The sequence below is a fragment of the Gekko japonicus genome, unplaced genomic scaffold, assembly GCF_001447785.1.
Source record: "Gekko japonicus isolate JY-2015 unplaced genomic scaffold, Gekko_japonicus_V1.1 scaffold3, whole genome shotgun sequence".
NCBI lineage: Eukaryota > Metazoa > Chordata > Lepidosauria > Squamata > Gekkonidae > Gekko > Gekko japonicus.
In genome coordinates, this window is record NW_015170887.1 from 1,050,102 (window position 1) to 1,072,524 (window position 22,423).

A 22,423-nucleotide genomic window follows, 5' to 3' on the forward strand; every position below is an offset into this window, starting at 1 on the left:
TGTAACATAGGTCTGTTGTATAGCTTGGTGCAGGCAACGGGTGCTTTCACAGATGCTGAATAATGCACTTTCAAGTCACTGTCAGTGCACTTTGGAACTGGATTTTGCTATGTGAAAGAGCAACTCTACTTGCAACTGATCACTAAAGTACACTGGAATTGGAATGAAAGTGCATTATTCAGTGTGCTTGAAAGCACCTAAGGAGTCAACATAAGGCGGTTCCCTCTCCCTGATACCACCCCATGCATACAGTTGTATGAGTCATGAAATAAATGTCTGTATTTTATTTTGCAATGTCATAAATAGATCAGATACAGTAATGAACTTACAGCCTGAGACTGCCCCCCCAAGAGGGGGGCCTGAAGTGGAGGCAGTGTTGGCCAAGATGAACTTCTCCTAGAAAGTAAAATGTCATGGTAATGCAGAACCCAAGCCAAAGCAATAAAATGTACAGATGGCAACCTTCGATTAGTAGGTGAGGGCTGCGTTTTCTTCCCCGGGTCAGTGGGAACCGCAGCTCACCCTTTCAGCCTCAGCTCATTTCTTGTGCTGCTCCTTCCAAACTCCAGCCGAGTTTGTTTGGGGTTTTTTAAACCCTCCAGCTCTTTTTCTATAATTTCTTTGGTTCAGTTGCTTTTCCATATATTGGGGGGGGGGACGGACAGATATATTTCCCCATCACTTTGGCAGACTCACCTTTTATCAGAGTAACCCTCTTGTCTGAATGGCCTTCCCTATCCTACCGGCAGCAGCGTTCTCTGAATGGCAGGCCAGGCAGATGTCCTTTTGCAAAGTGAAATTGCCACTGGTGTAAGAGAGAGAGGACACTTGAAGTTTCAGGAGCCTATTGAGAGAAGCATACTCATTCTTATTTACAGAAATGAGTTTTCCTTCTTTGCCACCATGGAACAGAAAGAAGAGTAAAGTTGTACTAAACAGGAGGGAAAGGGGGCAGTGCAGAAACTGATAGTTTAATTCCCACCTTAGTGAGGTTTCTTGCCTGTTTTTTACAAATAGACTGAGGTTGTTTTAAAAAAAAAACATTAGAGCTGTCCTGCTGGATCAGACCAAAGTCCATCTTCTCCACTGGTGGCCAGTCTTTGGTGCTCAGAAGCAAGGAACAATGATGATGGCCTTCTTCTTCTTCTGATAGCCCACATCAGCAAGTAATCAAGGATAGATTTTGCACAGAAAGACGCTTTCTGAAATGACCAGATGTGTCACTGTTCTATCCGGGGGGGGGCAGTCCCTGTTCCTCTTTTGGGATCACTCCAACAAATTGAACAAATGGGTATAGATCATATAAACCTCAGTGAATTTGAAGAAGACCACAATTGTTTTTTTGGGGGGGATATAATCTTCTGTAATGCAGAGGCAGGGAAGGGAGCTGCAGTTGCAAGTTTGGAATTAACTTGTCAGAACATAAACCTAAGGAGGTTTATAACAATCTGCCACTGCAGAAACTTGGCAATTATTTATAGGCTGAGGGGATGCCACTGATTAGCAAAAGTTTAATGAGATGGTGACAGCTGTAGTTCCCTGCGTTTGGAACTGGAAAGTAATGTTTGTGTGCTTGTGTATTCAAAGAAGGGGTTTTTTTTGCCATGCGACAATTACACAATTGTATAAATGATCAATAATAAGACATAATATATGATCAAAGAATAATGATCAAAGAGAGTAAATTATCAAACACTTTGCAAGGAGTGAACTCTTAGCACAAGAATGGTTCTGACTACCACAAGTTCTTGTACAATTATAGTTTCCATGGAGTAGGCAAATCCCTATGCGCTAACTAACCCCATGGTGAACTTAGAACAAGGCAATGCAGGTAATGCACCTTTATTAGAATGAAAGCATGAGGGTAGTCAACCCACTCCTTTCCAGGGGGCTCCTGTCAAGGGTCACCAACTTGTAACCCACAGTGTACCCTCCCCCCCCCAGCGCTTTGCATATACATACACAGGCTGTGGACTTTTGCTAACAGTGCAACCCTTCCACATGTTGCAAAGATGCTGCTCTTATCCACTGAGAACAGAAATCTCTGGCCTTTATTTAAAAAAAAAAGTTGACGGGAATCAGTTCAGATCCATGGTGGGATCCCCATCCCACTTGTATCTGAGAAAACTGGGCATTACTTTGCAATTTAAAAAAATGTGAAGAAACTGCAAAACCACAACCAAATAATATTGTTCATGCCAAATAGGGGAGTATTCATTTCTCTTCATAACCAGACTTTTGGAACTCTTAAAAATATATTTTGAAACCATGCTACAGCAACCTGTCAAAAGGTAAAAATATGGAGAAAGACCTAAGAATGGAAGTAGCTGACCATTCTGCTAGCTGAGAGCTACAAGAGAAGCGCCTCTGTGTAGCTACAGGCTACAGTCAATCAAGTGGTCAAAGCCCCCACCCAGTTCCTGTGGCTTGATGGTTAAAGGGAAGCTGAAAAGATTGGGAAAGTCTGTGCAAGCTATGCAGGGTACCATAGTCCAAGAGTGAAATAAACAGTATCTACTCAACTATTATCTGCTCCTGAAAAAAAACAAAAACCTGTTACATAACTAATTAAATAAATCGTATTCTTGTGGTACAGGTCATTTTGAACAAAATGAGAAATAAAACCAATGTAAAAGCAAAACCGGTTGAGCTGACATTTATTGGGGGTTCTGAAGCATATTTTCCCACACTGCTTTACATTGTAAAGCCCATTTTACTGTGCACAATTCATAGCAGAACTGCTGGATTAAACACAAACATTCTTCATGGCACCTGAAATGTCTGGTATCGTACCTAACCCAGTACCCTACGCATCCAGTCAAAGTATGGATTTGTTAACACAGCAATATTGGGTTTTTGTCCTCTCATGGAAACAAAGAATTCCTACACCTAACCCCTCTTGTGTATAATGCAAAAATGTTTCCATCTGCTGTAATCTTCAGTGATCTTTGAGACAGACCCCACCCTTGGGTTGTCATTTCCTGCAAATCAGCTGAATTGAAGAGCATTGGCTCTTCTTCAAACTTTGTGGAGTGTTCTGTGAATTTGGTAGTTGTGGAAGAGAGATCTCCTTTGGGAAACCCCAAAATTGCCAGTTCCCTTTTTTTGTGCATATGTATCATGTGGCTGCCTGTGCTGTTGCTTTTCTTGCAGCTGGAACTGTGCTTGGTGCTGGGTTTTACAAATAAACCTTTTACATCAGTATATATCTTATGGCCCTACTTCACCAATGCACTATGCTACAGGACTCAGTGAAGACCCCTCACTAACCAGATAGGGAGGAATGGAGGGGTGTTTTGCTGCTGTTAGACATGCCAAATAAACAGAAAAAGTTAAAAGTTAAGTTGTACAGGAGCTCTACATAGTTTATTCCAGTACTGAGCACATGCAATAAATATCTACTCTCTGGTGTCTGGGCATGATGATAATTTGTCATTAATCTGGTCATTTTCTTCATGAATATTCTCAGAATTGGGATCAGTTTATCTTTGTTACTTTGGGGGATACTTTGCTAACAATTATGATCTCAGGCCTGCTAGATCCCTTTGCCTTCATTTGTACCAAAGCTCAGGTAAGAAGCCCTATAATCTTTCTGTCCCTTTGCCTGTCTAGAATTACTTCTGCTTATGGATACCTACCATTGTACATCATGTGTAGTAACTAAGCACTGGACAGACTCTTTAAAACCTCTGACAAGGTCCCTGGCAAAGGCTGTCTCATTTTGCTCTGCTTGTAGGCCACAATATCCTCTGCTATGGATTTGTTGCTTGATTTTGTGAGAATGGATCTGATATTCCATTGGACATCTTCTCACACATCTCTTCATCATACAGCAAAGACAGTCATGACAAAGTTCCAGTGAAAGCAAGTTAGTCTCTCAACCCAATTCCTCTGTTTCAAAAGAACTTTGTCACTACTAACTTTAGCTTGATCATGTTTATAAAGTCATTCTATCTCCATAGGAGAGTTACTGGTCCCCCTACGGGCTGAGGAGATTTTGGTGAGGAAAGGAGTGAGGGACAATGACAGCAGTCACTGACAGCTTGCATGGAGCCACTTTGGTCCAAAGCAAAATGGTTCACAGCCATGAAATACCTTTTCTTAGGACCAGCCCAAATGACACAAAACTTTACAAGCTTTCAACTTCTCCAGAACCCTAAGCAGAAAATGGAAGCATCCCACCAAAAATACAAAAAACACCATTTTGTTTAGGTGATAGGCAAAAAAAAAAAATCTTTCATACTTTGGGTTGGTTTGGATTTTTAGGACTGTTTTGCTGGTTTTTGTTCTTTCTTATCTCTCTCATATGTTATCTTACATTTTGTCTCTGCACTGGTTTTAGCTGCTGATGGTTGGCTTTGAATCTTATGACAAACTGCTACCGGATTTACTGGCTGTTTTGTTACTGCCTCTTCTTTTTTGTAGTTGTTCTTTGCTTTTCTTGATTAGTTGTTTTAACTGTAAACAATGGAGGTAGAACTATTTTAAAATAAGGAGTAAACCATACCTACAAGTAAAGGAAAGAACAGAAACACGGAGACTTCACAAAACCATTCAGAACACAAACAATATAGTAAAAATGACATCATTATGCACCACGTTCTACAAGATGCACAAGTTACTCTTCAGCCGCTTGTCACTGCCAGCCTCTCATGGGCTACCTGTTGAAGACCTGTGGTTTAGCTAACTGTTAATATGACTCTTCATCCTTAATGACAAATTACAAAAAGGAAAACAACTATACGTTTATTTTGTTTTCCCATATTTCATGAGATTTATTTATTAATTCATTCATTAAAACAATTGTATACCTCACCTTTCCTCTTGGTTCAAGGTGACTTAAAACAATAGTTAAAAACATCCCAAGGTAAAACCAAACATAAAAAGCAAGCCCCAAATCCCTCCCCCTCTAAAAAAAGAAGTCTGCCTTTTAAACCCCCTCAACACCTAACTTTGTTGATGGATGGATGGATGGATGGATGGATGGCCAGATACTGCCCCAGTGAACTTGGCTGAGGGTTTGGAGGCTGTGGTGGGATGGTTGAAGCAGACCTGGGTGAGGCTGAATCCTGCACAGACAGAGGTTCTGTGGCTGGGAAGGGGGGATTCAGGGTTGGGATGCCATCTCCGAACTCTTGACGGTGTGCCCTTGACACTGGCATCAACCATCAAGAGCCTGGGTATGATACTAGATGTCGTTTCGTGGTTGTTTTGCTGAATTTTTCCAAGCACGTTGAAAAGTATTGTTGGTTAACTTAAGAGCTATTTATAGCCATTCTGAAATTGAGATTCCTAATAGTGGATTGCTTGGAAAAATTCAGCAAAACAACCACGAAACGAACTCTGGAAACTCGAGATGTTCGTCATTTGTTGATCTGTGGAATAAAGAAGACATTTGGAATTTAAACATCATGAAAATGTCTACATATTACTGTCATGTTTTTGTGAATTTGTGAACGTTTTGCAGCAATTCTTTGTAGTTTGGGGTATTTTAGCAGCTGTGCCAGGTCCGGCAATTGGCCCCCTACTTGTCTTTCCCTGGCTTAGCTACAGTAATCCATGCAACAGTCACCTCCAGATTGGACTACTGTAACCCACTCAATGTATTCTTGAGACTGACCTGGAAACTCCAACTGATCCAAATGCAGCAGCACAGGTCCTCACAGGGATGCTGCGTATGGCACATATCCAACCTGTTATCTGTGAGCTGCCCTGGTTTCCGGTGGAGTACCAGATCAGGTTCAAGGTTATGGTATTGACCTTTAAGGCCCTTAATGGTCAGGGGCCCACATATCTCCGGGACCGCCTCTCCTGGTATACCCCCAACGAGTGTTATGCTTGGCTGATAAGAACCTGCTGGTGGTTCCTGGCCTGAGACACATATGGCTGTCCTCGACCAGGGCCCACCCTGGTGGAACTCTGCCAAATAACATCCGTGCCCTGCGGGACTTAATGCAAAGCAGAGATGCTTCGCCAGGCATTTGGCTGAGGACAGCAACGGTGCTCCATCCAGCTGGCACTCCTGTTTCCCCTGCCTTCCCCCCTTGAGGCAATGGCACATTTTTTTGGCAGTTCTATTGCCATCCCACTGGACATAGGTTATCTTTTGTTGTATCATAATATGGATCTAAATATGATTTTACCACAAATATGTATATGTTATTAATAGTGATCTGGAAGGCCAGATAATGAAACTGAAGCTCAAATACTTTGGCCACCAAATGAGAAGGGAGCACTCACTGGAGAAGACCCTGATGCTGGGAAAGATTGAAGGTCAAAGAAGACGGGGACGGCAAAGGATGAGATGGTTGCACAGTGTCATAGATGCAATAAACATGAAACTGAGCAAACTTCAGAGGACGGTGGAAGACAGGAAGGCCTGGCGTGATCTGGTCCATGGGGTCGCGAAGAGTCGGACTCGACTGTGCGACTGAACCACAACAACATCACTCTGAGCCCTGTCTCACAGGGAAGGGCAGTTTTACAAAAAAAAGGTAAAGGTTCCCTTGCTCGAAAGCCAGTCGAATCCAACTCTAGGGTTGCGGTGCTCATCTCCGTTTCAAAGCCGAAGAGCCAGCGCTGTCCGAAGATCTTTCCGTGGTCATGTGGCTGGCATGACTAAACACCAAGGCGCACGGAACGCGGTTACCTTCCCACCAAAGTGGTACCTATTTATCTACTCGCAATTTCTTGCTTTCAAACTGCTAGGTTGGCAGGAGCTGGAACTAGAGACAGGAGCTCACTCCGTCATGTGGCACTCGGGTCTCGAACTGCTGAACTACCGACCTTCCACAGCCTGCAGTTCAGCATCTTAACCACTAGTCAATAAATAAATAATAAATAAATTTATTAATAATTAATAAATTATTATAATTAAAATAAATAAATAAATAGTAGTCAATAAATAAATAAAAGTCCTCACAAATGGATAGGCCTTGCAGAGCCTCCTGAAAATCTTCAGGGAGGGGAGATTTGTGTTTTGTGTATTTATTTAAAATACTTATATCCCTCTGACCCCAAAGATGAAGATCGTATTAACTAACAGATGGGATGGGAAAGAGGAGAGTTTTCAGCTATACTGTAAAATCTTTTCACTGAATATCTCTTTAATATTTGCTGATATTGTGAGGAACACACCTAAAATATCCTGCTGCCTTCTATTTCTTAGCTAGTCTGTTGATTCTCGCTGTCAAAGGCTATGAATCCCAAGAATGCTTTTCTAAGCTTTTCTGAATACGATAAGACTTAGTTCTGAGTAGACCTGCTTAGGATTCCTTCCAAAGTATCTCTTTCTCCCTAGACATCTCTACTTTACGAAAAGAACACTACTCCTGTATAACATTTCTGTAGGCCAAACACCAGACAGTGGTGCAGTTAGGTAATTTTAATCTCTGGGATTAACAATCTGCTCCCCGCCCCCCAGATGGTAGTGTAACATTCAAATGCAAGACCACCATATCCTGCTTCTGGAGCCCCCTACTGAGCCAGACTAGCCCAAACTGGAAGCTAATCAAGGCTGGCCCTAGTTAGTCCTTGGATGGGAGACCACCAAGGAAGTCTAGGGCAATGGCAAAACACCTCTGTTCGTCTTGTGCCTTGAAAACCTCACGGGATTGCCAGAGGCTGGCTGCAACTTTAGGGTACTTTCTACCCCTACCACTGCAGCCCCTGAACTTAGGGCCCTGGTCTTCTGCCCCTGGCCGGCCCTGCTGGCACCACTAAACACAGTCACTGTGTGAAACATTTTAGGATTCATTTATACCACTGATTTTAGTAAATGATCACTGCTTTTTCAATAGCTTTATCATAACCCCCAAACATGGCTCCAGTATGGAATAATAAAGGCAGAGCAGTGATCAGATAAGGAGGAGGGGAGCCAGAGGAAAAACACTTGGGTTAAAAAAGCAGGGACTGATATTAAATAATTCCTATATTTAACAGGCAAGTTAAAAACCAAATCACATCAATGTTGTTTTCATGGGGAGATTGGTGGCGTGTGTGATAATTTACACAGCCTGTCAATTAAAACGAGTGCAATGCACAGGTAATTAATAATCATATTGGGATGAAGAATGTTACTTTTGGACAGAAAAAAAATGATCTAATGCTAGATTATATCACCTCCAACAATTCCATTTCCAGAGTTGTAAATTAAGTTTGATTTTCATACTGAAGCCAGTCAATTCTGCAAATAACAGTTATTACCATTTATATGATTAAAACCGTACACATTAGCCCAAATATAATAACACGCGTAGAAGCCACTTACATGCAAACTATTCCATTGAAAGTCTGGCCATTGTAGCAGAGGGAAAAAGCCATTGTGAAATGATTCCTAGGAAATGATTTTGAAATTGTTCATTTACCTATGTGTTTCCTGAGCATTACGTGATGAGACAACTGGCTGAGAACAGCAAGTAGCCAGAGCTAACCATGGAAAACATGATTCACTTTTCTTCCTTCTTCAGAAGTTCTCAGTCTAGGCTTGCCAAGTCGTCCCGGGGGGCGGGGAAACCCCCGCTCCAGAGGCCCGTTCCCCGCCAGCAGTGGATCGGGCTCCGGGGGTAAACCCCACCCCGACGTGCGCGTCACCCGGAAGTGACGTGACCACGCCAGGCACGCTGGGGGCGGGGCCACGGTCATCCGAGGGAAAACTCTATGGTTAAGACGCCAGATGGGAGTCCCCCACTCTGGAGGAATTTACACTTGGCAACCCCATCTCAGTCCAGTGCTTTGGAGGTTTGTAAAGAAAACAACCCAAAGTGACTACACCTGTTATGCAATGAGTAAACTGCTACTATTATCTAGATACCTAGATTTGTTTATCAAAACACTTGTAGCTGCCTTTCTTCAAGAATTCAAAGTGACTCACTCACCAAAATCAAGCTGTAAACAGAAAAAAATCTTACTCAATGGTTGCAAAACTCTTTCACCCCCACAGGCCTCTACACTACCTGTCAATATTTCTCTGAAGGATTATTCAAATTGCCAGTTGGCTTTGCTTAAGGATATGACCTCTCTCTCACACACACACACAAACGCACACACACGTACACGTACACGTGCATTGCAGTTGGGTTATCCCACAGCCATTTCTCCTCAGCATTCAGATGTTCCTGGCCAAATTTGCATGCATGGCAGGAACATCTTAAAGTGTGCACCAACCAGAAAACAAATTCTTGTACAAAATGAAGTCATTTTGACACACCCATCCCAAAATGTTGGATGTCAGTTCATGCTGCTCCTCTCTGCTCACCATCCCATTCACATGTTTCCATTCTCCTAACTTTGTTTGTACTTCTTGGGCCACTTCTCCCCTGAGAGAGTTTTGGGTGTGTTTCTTTTTCAGAAATAGTACTAACTAGGGATGAGCACGAACCAGGTAAATGGTGGTTCATTGGGGTTTGGGGTTTGTTTGATTAAATGAACCATGAACCACAAACGTACATGGAAGTTTCTGTTTCCTGAACCAGTTCATGGTTCGTTGGGTTCATAGAATGGCCCCACCCACAAGTGAACCATGTTTAAATATCATTGGAGCCCACCACTGGCCCCACCCAAGTGAGCTCCAAAAGCATTTAAATGCCTTCAGAGCTCACTTCCAGGTGGCCCGCCAGACCTGGAAGCAAGTTCTGAAAGCATTTAAATGTCTTGAGAGCCCAAGAACATGTCTTCCATGAATCTCCATGAAAAACATGGAGGTTCATGGGTGGATCATGGGAGACACGTTCTCTCAAACCCCTGGTTTGCAAACCATGAACCTGCCTAGTTCATGCTCGAACTGGGGTTCGTTTGGGGGTTTGTGCCCATCCCTAGTACTAACGTGAATGTTCCTGAGTGTGTCCATACACAGATAACTGAAAACCACTAAATAATATCCCTTCCCAATGAGCCTTCCATTTAATTTAATATGCAATGTGCAGCACTGCCTCTTCGGCTTGGAAACGGAGATGAGCACTGCCCCCTAGAGTCAGATTCAACTGACTTTCAAGCAAGGGAAACCTTTACCTTCACTACCTGAAGGAGTCTTGGAGTGGCTTACAATCACCTTCTTCTCCCCACAACAAACACCCTATGAGATAGGTGGGGCTGAGAGAGTTCTGAGAGAACTGTGACTGACCCAAGGTCACCCAGCTGGCTGCATGTGGAGGAGTGGGGATCAAACCCAGTTCTCCAGATTAGAGTCTGCCACTCTTAATCACTACACCAAGCTGGGAAACGAACTCTTTCTCCTCTTCCTTTTGAAACTTCATATAAATATTTAACAATTTACCTTGTGCTGTATTTGAGAACTGTTCAGGCAGCGTTTCTGCGCTTGCTTCACCAAAATTCACACTAATCCAGGTCTACTTGTCATCCACCAGTGTGTGAAACTCAACCCTGGTTGGTATAAACTTCCCATAATCAGGAGGACAAGTAGTGATATAAAGCCGTTTGAACTTAGGCCTCACCACTGGGGGTGGGGGGATTGACAAGTTCAGCATGCCTTACCAGACTGTTGTCATCAAGAGCCTGGAAGCATAAATGCTAGCACAAAATGTCTTCCCACCTCCCAAATCACCTACTCTGGGCAAGTCTCAGACCACTTCCTATTGGTCAAGGGATAGCTAGGCTTGTTGACAGAGAGATCACATGGCCATGCTTAGCCAGTCCCTGCGGTCGTTACCCCCTGTCCGGGGTAGGGTGCAGCAGGAGGAAGTTCAGTGACATAGCAGAGGGGTGGCCTTGGCAGGATATATGCAGGCATCAGAGGGACAGGAGCAGAAACAGCACATCTGCTGCTGTCAGAGGGGGCAGGTCCTAATATGTAAATTGCCTCATTAAAATGCAAGGTAAGTCCCTTTCAGGAAAAATGAAGAAAGCAGAGTTTGTGGAGCGCAAGAATCTGGTATATTCTCAGATTTTTGCACTCCTTTCCTCACCCAGGATTTTTTTTTATTTAAATGTAGTTTAGAGTCCCAGTTACTAGGAAAGAAACAAAGCTTATTGATTTCGTTTTTATTTAGAAGATTTATAACCTGTCTTTCTGTTATAAATAATGTTCAAGGTGGCCTATATATCACCAAATTAGCAAAACAACAGGCAAATAGCGTAAGAATGTAAAAGAATACTCATCTAGAAGAACACTCTAAACCAGTGATCTAAAGCACAAAGAACACAATGACAAGCAGTGGTAAAAATTAAAACGATTAAAAATCCTTAAAATTGGACAAACCTAAGTCAGGTAAAGTACTTGCATTCAGATATCATAGTGGTGCTTCCACACCAGGGTCATTTTTTGTGGCTGTTTGTTTGCTCATGCAATTCTGTGTGAAGTTGCCCTTGCAATGGAGAGTAATCAGTTTTCACTCCGTTTCTAGTGGAGGGTTGCTTTTCACACCTGATGTGCATTGAAGCACCTTGCTAGGTTGTTGTTGGGTTTTTTTGCAAGTTTGAATTAAAGCATTATATTTGTGGAAGGAACAGTCTGTTAATGATCTGGGTGCAAACGGGGGCCATGTCAGGAGGAAACATGAAAAAAAGCATCAGTTTGGGGGCTGAAACATGGGGACTCCTTGGTCTGGAAGCAGCCCAGGTGGAGTTAGAACAAGCAGCCTGCAGGAATATGTCTGTGCATGAGGGGGTCCATGGGGAAGCAGCTTGTGTTTCCACAGGGCTGATTCTGGAAAGAATTAAAAAGAACCAGTGCTGGCAATCTGAGAAGGAGAATTCATTCAGGTTATAAATGTGTGGTTCAAAGGCCCTCCTGGTTCTGGCTCAGGTCCTTAAGGAGAGTTACACCTTGTAAAGTCAAAGGGCTTGGAATGGAGTAACCCTGTTTATGGTGGCACTCTGGATGTGGCAAGCGTCACGGTGGTTCATTCTATTCCCTGCACCCAACTCAGGATGGTCTCATCCCAGGTGGTCTCTGGATACTCTCAGGTCTAGGTTCAGTGTCATCCTGCAAGCTTAGCGGTCCAGTCGTTCTGTCAGCAATTACCAGTGATGTCGCTCACCCCAGATGCTTCTGAAGAAGTTTAAAAGATATCCAGCACAGTGAGGGACACAATGTGGCACGATGCAGGGTGACTTTCTGCCACTTTGCCACAGAAGTCTTCCCTGGCTGTCAAAGCAAACATTAGTGATCATCTGACTGAAGTGGTCCATCTTTGTGCATAGCAGCATGTGCACATACTCCACAGGACACTCTGCAGTTCAGGGACAGAATCTTTAGCTAAAAAAAAATATTTGGTCTCCAGGACTCCCACACACACACACACACACTATGAGAATTGGGAAGTTGTTTTTTTTAAATGAAATCTTGATCTGCCTTACATTGCAATCCTAAGCAGAGTTTTATCCTTCTAAGAGCATTGCCTTCCATAGAAGGGTCCTGCACAGGATCATGGCACTGTCAATATATCACATTCTCACATGGCTAAGAATGTTTTCCTCTGTAGATGATCCCAAAGGCACTTGGTGCTTTCAAGTATATTGACTGGGATTTCTTAAGAAGCAAGTATTCACATGTATTAATTCTGAGAATTGGGGCGGGGGGCAGTATTCATAGAAGTTTGATTAGTTAGGTTCATTCTGAATTCCACAGTAAAATAGTACCCTAATGCCTCTGGCCTGCGTGTGATTAATAAAATCATATACGCAAGAAGAATGAATCCAGATGCTTCCTCTGTATGGTGCTGGTGGCTTGCTCTTCTTCCTGCCTGTTACCCCAGGTCATTAGTCAGGAGTTTTCCTTATGGGTGCTGTGTCCTTGGTGGCAAAAGATTATCTGGCAGATTTAGAATATTCTTGTCAAAGGTGAGAGGGAAGCGGAAGAGAAATAGCTGTGACTATTTGTACGGATCAAACAGATGCTGACAAGATAGGACTGGGCTGGACCAGATCCAAGGGGCCCACTTGAGGAAGCAGCAGCGTGGGCTGAGCTGTCCTGCCTGATTGCCCTTCATGAAGGAGTTTGCTTCCCCACCACAAGTGACTGAGATATGAAACAGCAATACAGACTATGCTACAGAGCCTTCAACAAAAGTGTGTGTGTGTGTGGAAGGGTAGTACAGAACCATGATGGAGGATGGGAGGCAAAAAGGAGCCTTTAGCAACTGACGAGATTCCTGAGATCATTTCCCACAATAATTTTGCCCTTCCTGCATTCCTAAAACAAAGTAGGCAGGCAGATTTCTTTGTAACAAGGTGAACACAAACATTCCAGATTGTGTCCATTCACAAATTACTGACACTGGACACTGATTCTTATTTCAAACTGTAAATCCAGTTTCCAAGGGCTGGCCAGTTGTAAATCAGTCCCTAACCTGAGCGGTTTCTCAAACTCTAAAGTGTTAGGTAGGGTTGCCAGCAATGCTAATTTGTGAGCTACTGGCATTAAAGTTGTGAGCAAGTGATTTGGCTGCTGCATAAATTAGTTTGCTCTGGAGCCATCCTTCCTGAGCTAAGACAAAAATGTGTGAGCCGGAGGCTAAAGAACTGTGAGCTAGCTCTAACTAACTCAGCTTAGAGGGAACACTGGTTGCCAGCTCTGGTTTGGCAAATTCCTGAGGTTTTGGAGGTGGTTCCCGGGGAGGGAGCTCAATGAAGTTGTGATGCCGCAAATGTTGTTGTTCAGTTGCACAGTCGAGTCTGACTCTTCCCAACCCCATGGACCACATCACACTAGGCCCTCCTGTCTTCCATCGTCCTCTGGAGTTTGCTTAATTTCATGTTCGTTGCATCAGTAACACTGTCTAACCATCTCATCCTTTGCCATCCCCTTCTTCTTTTACCTTCAATCTTTCCCAGCATCAGGGTCTTCTCCAGTGAGTGCTCCCTTCTCATTTGGTGGCCAAAGTATTTGAGCTTCAGCTTCAGTATCTCTTCTTCCAGGGAACAGTCAGGGTTGATTTCCTTTAGGATTAACTGATTTGATCTCCTTGCAATCCAGGGGACTTTCAAGAGTCTTCTCCAGCAACAGGCTGAACAGCAAATTAACAAGTAACATGATGCAGATGCTTTAATAACAAATTTAGAGTCCAATGGCACCTTTAAGACCAACAAAGGCTTATTCAAGGTATGAGCTTTCATGTGCACACACATTTTATCAAATAAAGTGTTGTAATAACTTGTAATTCAGCAAATTCCCTTGGAACACTTGGAACAAAAACCTACCCAGGACTCAACAGGGATATTGGTTTCTTATCTCATTACATATGCTAACCCATTCAGTCCTCACATATGTATTCTCAACAAGAAGGACTATACATACTCTGTATTTTAGTGTATTTCTTTTTCAGAATAGTGTATTAGAATACTGAATGTAATGCAAGGAATAATGGAATGTTTTGCTGTTAAGTTAACTCCATGCCTGAGAGGAGTCGAATGTTGACTCTTAGTTTACTTCCCACAATTAGAAAAGATGCCTTCTCACATTTATCCCCTATTTTGACATATTTATTACCTTGCTCTCCTTTCCCCCTCTTAATTAAATCAAAGCAACTGCTGACCTTATAGCCTTTGCTTGTTATTTAGTTTCACTTTAAATATCTGCATCATGTTACCTGTTAATTTGCTGTTCAGCCTGTATCTATAAGTTTGAAATTTAGCTTCCTTTCCAATGTATTTGACAAAGTGTGCATGCACACAAAAGCTCATACCTTGAATAAACCTTTGTTGGTCTTAAAGGTGCCACTGGACTCTAAATTTGTTCATTTTGAATCCAATAATTCTAATGAGTTCTTGAATGAGGTCTTCATGAAAGGCTTTGCCTCGTTTAATTCATCTGCTGAAGGTAAATTGCTTAAAGTGCAGGAGCACCTAGACTTTTCCACTGGTGAAATCATACCCCCAGATTGTTAAGAGAGAGGGGCAGAGACAATGGTGCAATAATGTAATGTTAAACTCTGACCCAAATGGTCTTTAGATGGTGACAAGCAAGGAACCCGCAAGGACTTGCTGGGGGTCACTTCATTCCCCCTCTATCCCCTCCCCCACACTATGTCCTCTTTCTCTCTTCCTGCCAACCCCCATATCCTCTCCACTCTCCCTGCTTCCTCCCCTTCCATTTACCAATCAACCTTTATGCCCCACCCCCAGTCTTCAGCTTTTTTATTATTTATTAATTTCATTTATACCCCATCTCTCTTCCCGATGGCAACCCAAAGCAGTTTACTTAATCTGGTGTAGACCCAGCTTGGTGTAGTGGTTAAGAGCAGCAGACTCTAATCTGGGAGAACCAGGTTTGATTCCCCACTTCTTCACATGAAGCCAGCTGGGTGACTTTAGGTCAGTCACAGTTCTCTCAAAACTTTCTCAGCCCCACCTACCTCACAGGGTGTCTGTTGTGGGGAGAGGAAGGGAAGGTGATTGTAAGCCGCTCTGAAACTCCTTTGGGTTGTGAAGGGTGGGGTACAGTTGCTAGGTGCCTTCCTCCTACTGACAGGAAAATTGGGGGGGGGCGTTCCAGGGTGGGTGGGGATGTCACTGGCATGTTAACATCACCTCCGGACGTGACATCATCAAGTTGGTGGTGTCAGGGTGACGCTCTACTTTTTGGGCAAAACTCTATGGTAAAAATGGCTACAAACCATAGAGTTTTGCCCAAAAAGTAGAGCATCATCACCGACACAATGACATCACTTTCAGAAGTAATGTCAGCATGTTGGTGACGTCATATAGGGATGTCTGTTTGGGGGAGGGGTTTCCCCTGGTGGCCAGCTGGCTGGCAGCAGGAGAGCTCGCATCCCCCCGCCCCACCTGGGGACTGGCAAGCCTAGGGCGGGGTATAAAACCAACTCTTCTCCTCCTCCTCAAAATAATCCTGATTAGGCTGAGAGTAGGTGCTGGTGATGCTGGGAAAAACTGAATGTCAAAGAAGACAGGGACGGCAAAGGATGAGATGGTTAGACAGTGTCATAGATGCAACGAACATGAAATTGAGCAAACTTTAGAGGACGGCGGAAGACAGGAAGGCCTGGCGTGATCTGGTCCATGGGGTCGCAAAGAGCCAGACTCGACTGTGTGACTGAACAACAAAAGGTGACTGGTGCAAGGTCACCCAGCAAGCTTCCATGGAAGAGTGGGGATTTGAACCTGAGTCTCCCAGATCCACTATACCCACATGAGCTCTCAGCTTTCCCTTCTTCCATCCCCGGACAGCCTCTCCCTGGGAAAAACTTTACCATATCGCAAAATTCATGTGGTTTCAAGTCACTCAGGTAAGTTCTCCGGTGGTCACTGGCAGACCCTGCCAAGTCGTGCAAGTTGTGTGGAAACTGTGGATGGGACCAGGTGAGATGTGAAGCATTAAATCATCCAGTAGCTACCACCACACCTGCATGGTAGCATTGCCTGGTAGTTGTTGTTGGGTGTGGCCCCAATGCATGCTCTGTCCATAGCAGTAAGGAAGGGAGCAGGGGTGAATGGGGAGGCCAAAATTGCTCTGGAAATGATCCTCCTCCCTGCCTCTTGCTGATAGAAACCAAGGGTCAAAGGCTGGCAATACCGTTGTGGTATCCTAGCAACCCCCACAACTGCCAATGAGATCACCTGTTTCTTAAAATTACAAGCACAACTTCTATTATTTTGAAGGGTTTTAACTGAACAATTTTATTTGTTTGTTTGTTTAGATTTCAGACTTTTCTGCTGCTGACTTTTCTTAGATTTGTAGAAAGATCTGTTCTCTATTCATGGCTCCATTTTCTGAATTGAAATGTCCACAGATGAGGCCATGTTAAGAATTAAATATATTGATGATGTGCACTTCCAGTATGAAGATGCACCCTGATTTGACCTCAGCCAAAGCCCTGGGCTTCTGCCCTGCAGTTCAGCCCTGATAGCTTCACTGGACAGACAAAGCAAGGAAAGATGAAGAGAAGACGGAATGCTTCTGGGAGCCTTCCACTAGTAACTCTCAGTGAACTTCAGCGAGGGAAATTAAACTCTAGCTTCATGGCAAAGAATCATGTGTGAGAAGAATGCCTATCAGGGACAAATGATGAATGTCGCTTGACATGACACATTCTTTATTGGAGCTTTGTCACTGTGCGGCTTTGTGGATAATGCAATACAAATTACTATTATCATTATTTAGCCCTGTCAGCATTCTCCATTCTTTAGAGACGGAGGCCTTTCTACAGACCTCATCTCTGTCCCACCGAATTTACCAAGTAGCTCATGAACGCTCTGTACAGCGTTTGGCCAGAATTCAAAAACAGTTTCTTTGCAGCTGGTATTTAATTTTTTTTTAAGCAAGCTTTTACATTTTTTAGAAGGCAGCTTTGGAAAAGTATAAAAAAACCACAGAATAATACTTCCTTCTGGATCTCCCTCTTCGCAGGTGACCCTGAGATGTACCATTGACTTGGTCCATAAGTCAGTCTCTCATGGCTGGAGATGGCATCTGAATGACTTACTGCACAGTCCTAAGCAGAGTTACACCCTTCTAAACCCCTTGACCTCAATGGATTTAGAAGGGTGCGACTTTGTTGAATGCACTATTAAGATGGGGCTGACAATGCCCTCACCTGAATAGCCCAGGCGAGCCTGATGTCGTAGGTTGACTCTGGCAGTACTTGGATGGGAGTCCTCCTTGAAATACCAGCAGTCAGGAGGCGAGGGTGGGCTTTATTCAGCCACCTCTCTGAATATCATCCAGGCCCCCAGTATGTTAGCGTTGAAGCGTCCAGTAACCACACGTACCAGGTTGGCTAGTGCTGACTATACACAGTGGATTTATTTACACAGATATTTACACACAGTCTTTAAGCACTTCTAGACTCCAAATCGTCATGCAGTCCGACAGAGTGCTTCGCATACAAGTCATCGACCAGAGTGAAGTGACTGCTCAAGTACTGTACACAATATATACATACACAGCACCAATCAGTGTCCAGTGCTGATTCATGGTGACATCATTATGGCTGATGCAACTTAGATGCAATCCTGTACCTGGTGACACATCATGTGACTCTCTCAACTGTCATTTCAGATCAGGATGATCTACACCATTTAACATTACCAGGCTGTCATCTTGACTAGTGTTCCCTCTAAGCTGAGTTAGTGTGAGCTAGCTCAGAGTTTTTTAGCCTCCGACTCACACATTTTTGTCTTTGCTCAGGAAGGATGGCTCCAGAGCAAACTGATTTATGCACTAGCCAAATTGCTAGTATGCCGTCACAGTATGGGTCAGTCACCAGAGGTCACCATGACTTCCAGCTGCACACACACTCACACACATGCACACACATACACATACACATATGAAAATTACAAAAAAAGAGAAAAGATGGGGCTGACAAGTCTTGATTGTTGTGATTCCAGGGAGTTTGATTCTCCTGTCTGACCTCTTGGTACCTGAAGACACAGATTCCAGCTTACTAACCCTCCTTTGTGGGAAAAAGGACAGGGGAGAGAGTAGCTAGTAGTAATAAACTAATCAGACACAGTGCAGGCATGAGCCCCCGGCCGGTGTCAAGCATAATCCAAGCAAGGCATCTCCCAAGATACAAGGAGCACTGCAGTATGCATGCGGCATGAAATGGCCAGCGTAATGGATGGCTGCAGTTTAAAACTCGACAACCCCCCCCAAGAAAGACTGTGTGATTGGCCAGGGCTCACCTGATCAGTCCCAGGGCTAAGACTGGCTGGGAGAAATGCTGTTTCCAGGGTAATAGGGGGAAACATGTTTAAATTCCTGAGGATACTTTCACTCCCCAGGAGTCATTCCAGGGAGGCTTTGACTACCTACCCAACCTGATGCAGGAGTAAGTCAGATAACTTTTAGGGTGGGCAATATCCAACTGCACAGCCCTGGTGTCCATTTCTTCTCAGATGCTGATAAATAGTTCCAAGCTGGACTTCATTTGGGAAGACTCTGCCCTTTCATCTGCACTCCAGAAACCAGCCCTGCCTCTCATGTTCCTGGCTGGTAAATAAAGCCAAAGCACACGTTATCACAGTGCTGATCTAAAAATGTTCTGTCTCTGATTTTATGAAGCTGATATTTTCTCACTAGATGTTATTTCAAAGTTGTGGCCAAAAAATGATAAAGCTCCAGGTATATTTAAATAGTGAACATGTCACTACATAATACACTGCCACCTGGAACCATTCCTACAATAAACTCTGTTTTGCCTAAATCCAAATATACAATGATTGCAAACAAAAAATATATAGAAATTATTACAAAGTCTGGGATCTGAGGTGGGGGGATTTCTATCCACAGAGGACAGCTTTCTCTCTCCCCCCCCCCCCCCCCCAATTCTCTGCAGCCTAAGATGCCTCCCAGGACAGGAGACCTTTCAGGGGCATTTGAGACTCTAGTAGGAGGGGACTGGCAGGAAAGCTGGGCTCTGTGGGTAGAAACCTTTCCAGCCATAGTTGTATGCAATTGCATATAAGCCCAAGACTTTAAAATGATATAGAAAAATTATAGCAATGTACCTTGGCAACCTATCAATCAAATATACATCAAAAGTCCATCCTTGATCTTTCATCCTCATTCCAATACTATATAAATGATCATCATTTCTTGGTATAAATTTTTGTGAGTATCCTTTTTCCTACAAAAGTTTATAAGATCTAAATTTATGCATAAAGAACCATACTATGCACAATGACGTACCACTATTCGGCCATTTTTATTCTTCCACTGCCACACAAGTAATCTAGCCTTTCCCAACTCAAATATTTATGTTCCTTTCCCAGATGCATGTGTGAATGCTCTAACAGGTCAAGAAATGGATCACACAGAACTTCATATTGCAGGATCTTATTTAAACCATGAAAACCCTCTCACCAATTTTCCTTTATCTTGTTTTTGAGCCTTTACAGTAACAGTTGATCCAATCTCTTTTAGAGGGGAAGGAAGATCCCTTCAGAAAGGAAGGCAGATGTAAACCAGAGTCTGTTCCCCCTGATTGACAGGGAGAAGTTCTGCTACAATAGCTTTGTTTAAAATGCAAAATGCAGATGTGTTTAAAGGACACATGGGCATCAATCACTACATGCAAATGCCTACTGTTAAGAAGAGATTTCCTTGTAAGTCACTCCTAGCTGTCCTAATCCAGTTAATGCCAGTGACTGAAGACATCCTTAACACTGATGGGCCAATGATAGTTCTGCCCCAGGGAAAGATGGTAAGTAGAAGGTGGCAAGAATGGACGTGGGGGGGGGGGACGACAACGATGATAGCTGAGCTGTACTTGTGTGTATTCCCAGGTAGTTTCTGTGTTGTATTAATTATGTCTCTCAGTTCCAGTGGATGGAAAAGGAAATGTTACAGGCCTTTGGGAACAACTTCTGCGCTTGAAGAATAAAGAATCTGAATACAGTGTAGGTCTTCAAGAAGCCCAGTGCTACTGACTTACCATGGTCAGTATACCCAGCGACCACTTCTGTTCTTTCTGTTTCAAGACCAGTCAGCCCTAAAAAATGCAATGGAAGCATTTCACTTTCAGATACAGTGTCTATTCATTCTGCATTTTTTCAAAATGAAAACATTTATTCGCTCTGTTATTAACATCTACAATATTAACATTTAAAATAATAGGTAGCTCTTCATATGTGACAATGAAACTGACAACCTAATTTGTTTCAGAATAGAAGAAAGAATGTGGTCGCAATTTGCTGTGCCATTCAATATTCTCTTAATAAATCCAACCTCTTTCACATATCCAATTCAAAACCTCGTGTCTCACTCTAGTTCTGCAGTTTTGGCCTGGGAATCACATGTTCCAGTCTTTTTTTACTTGAAAATATTATAAAACGTTTAACTTGCACAAAGTGTATTTTTTGGAGAGAGCCATTTTCATTCAGCCTTTGATTTCTATTAACAATCTAGGGACACACAGGCTTACATTCCAACCCTTTCTTTCATTTCTGTAGTCATTATTATGTGTCCTCCATTGCATCAGTAGTGCTTTGTTGCAGACTTTCTTCTTCCAGTGCTGGCTGTTTTCTGTTCAGTGTCTCACAATGAGAAGAGAGTTCCCAGTGCTGGAGGAATTGTGCCCTACTACAGAGTACCACATAGGCAATGGGGGATGTGCTGCAGAAGCAGAAGAAATGGTTAGGATCCAAACTATCTGGAACAGTAGTTTTGAAAGGCATTTTTTACTATTGTGGGAGGGGGGAAATTAAAAACTGTGTCCGGCAGGCAGGAATCCTTGCAGGTGCAGGAAAATCACAGTGTATTTAAGCCACTGTATTTAAACATGCATATACACACCGCTATCATTTTGGCACTACTCATAATTCTGGTCCTTCTGTACAAATGATAAAAATGTGCTCTGGCTGTATTTAATAATTACCGTCATAATCCAGCACACTCCATTCCTATCTAACCAGTAACACAAAGTCCCCTCCCTGTGGCTTCAGGAGAATGGCAGCGAGGTTGCTGTTTCCAGATGTTAAACAAATGATGCTGAAGGACATTTTAAAATGTTTTAAAATAATATTTGTTTCATTTAAATGTTTCTATGCTGCTTTTCCACCCAAATAGGCTTGATCCCCAGGGACGCGTGAAACCCCTGAGAAGGGTTATCAGAGTGTCTTGGGCTTTCTCTGCAATTCTTTGGATTAGTTTACTTTACGTGAACCTCTGAGTTCAGTTTGAATTTGGCCTTAATAAAACTAGAGCTGTCCAGAACAACACCCTGTCTTCCATGAAATGCCTCTAGACTTACTGGAACGCTTCAGGTTTCCTTCAGAAGCTGTTCAGATGTTTTGCTGCTGAAGGAATCCCCACTCTAGGAATTTACAGTGCTGTTATGTACTGATACTGTTTCCCTGCAACCCAGGGTTGCCAGAAAGTAGGTGAGCTTCGGGAGTAATACAATAGACCAGCAGGATCCTGGCAGACCACGCTTATCCAGTGCCAGTTGTCAGCCATGTACTTGGGGCACTAGCAGGGGCCAAGATCTTTGGAAAGGTAGACTTGGCCCAAACATATCAGCAACTCCCAGTGGACAAGCCAACTGCAGGGGCCCAAATCATTGACACTCACCAGGGGGGCGTTCCGGGTCAAGCAGTTGCAGTTTGGGGTGAGCGTGGCTCCGGGAATCTTTCAGAATCTGATGGACTCTCTTCTGAAAAGAATTCCCGGGGTACAGCCTTTTTCCAATGTTTTGATCGCTGCCCCCTCGGTGGAGGACTTTGCCACCCACCTACACGCAGTGCTGCAGCGATTCGACTCCACCGGCCTGAAAGTGGAGCGGAAGAAGTGCCTCCTGGGAGTCCCATGGGTGGAGTTCCTTGGTTTCTCCGTAGACGTGGACAGCATCCAACCCGCGCTCAATAAGGTTTGCGCCTTCAAGAATGCCCTACCCCCCACATCCAAGGCAGAGTTGCAGGCATTCTTGGGGCATTCTTGGGGCTTCTGAACTTTTACCACTCTTTTCTGCCCCATAAAGCCGCCCTCACAAAACCTCTCTACCGC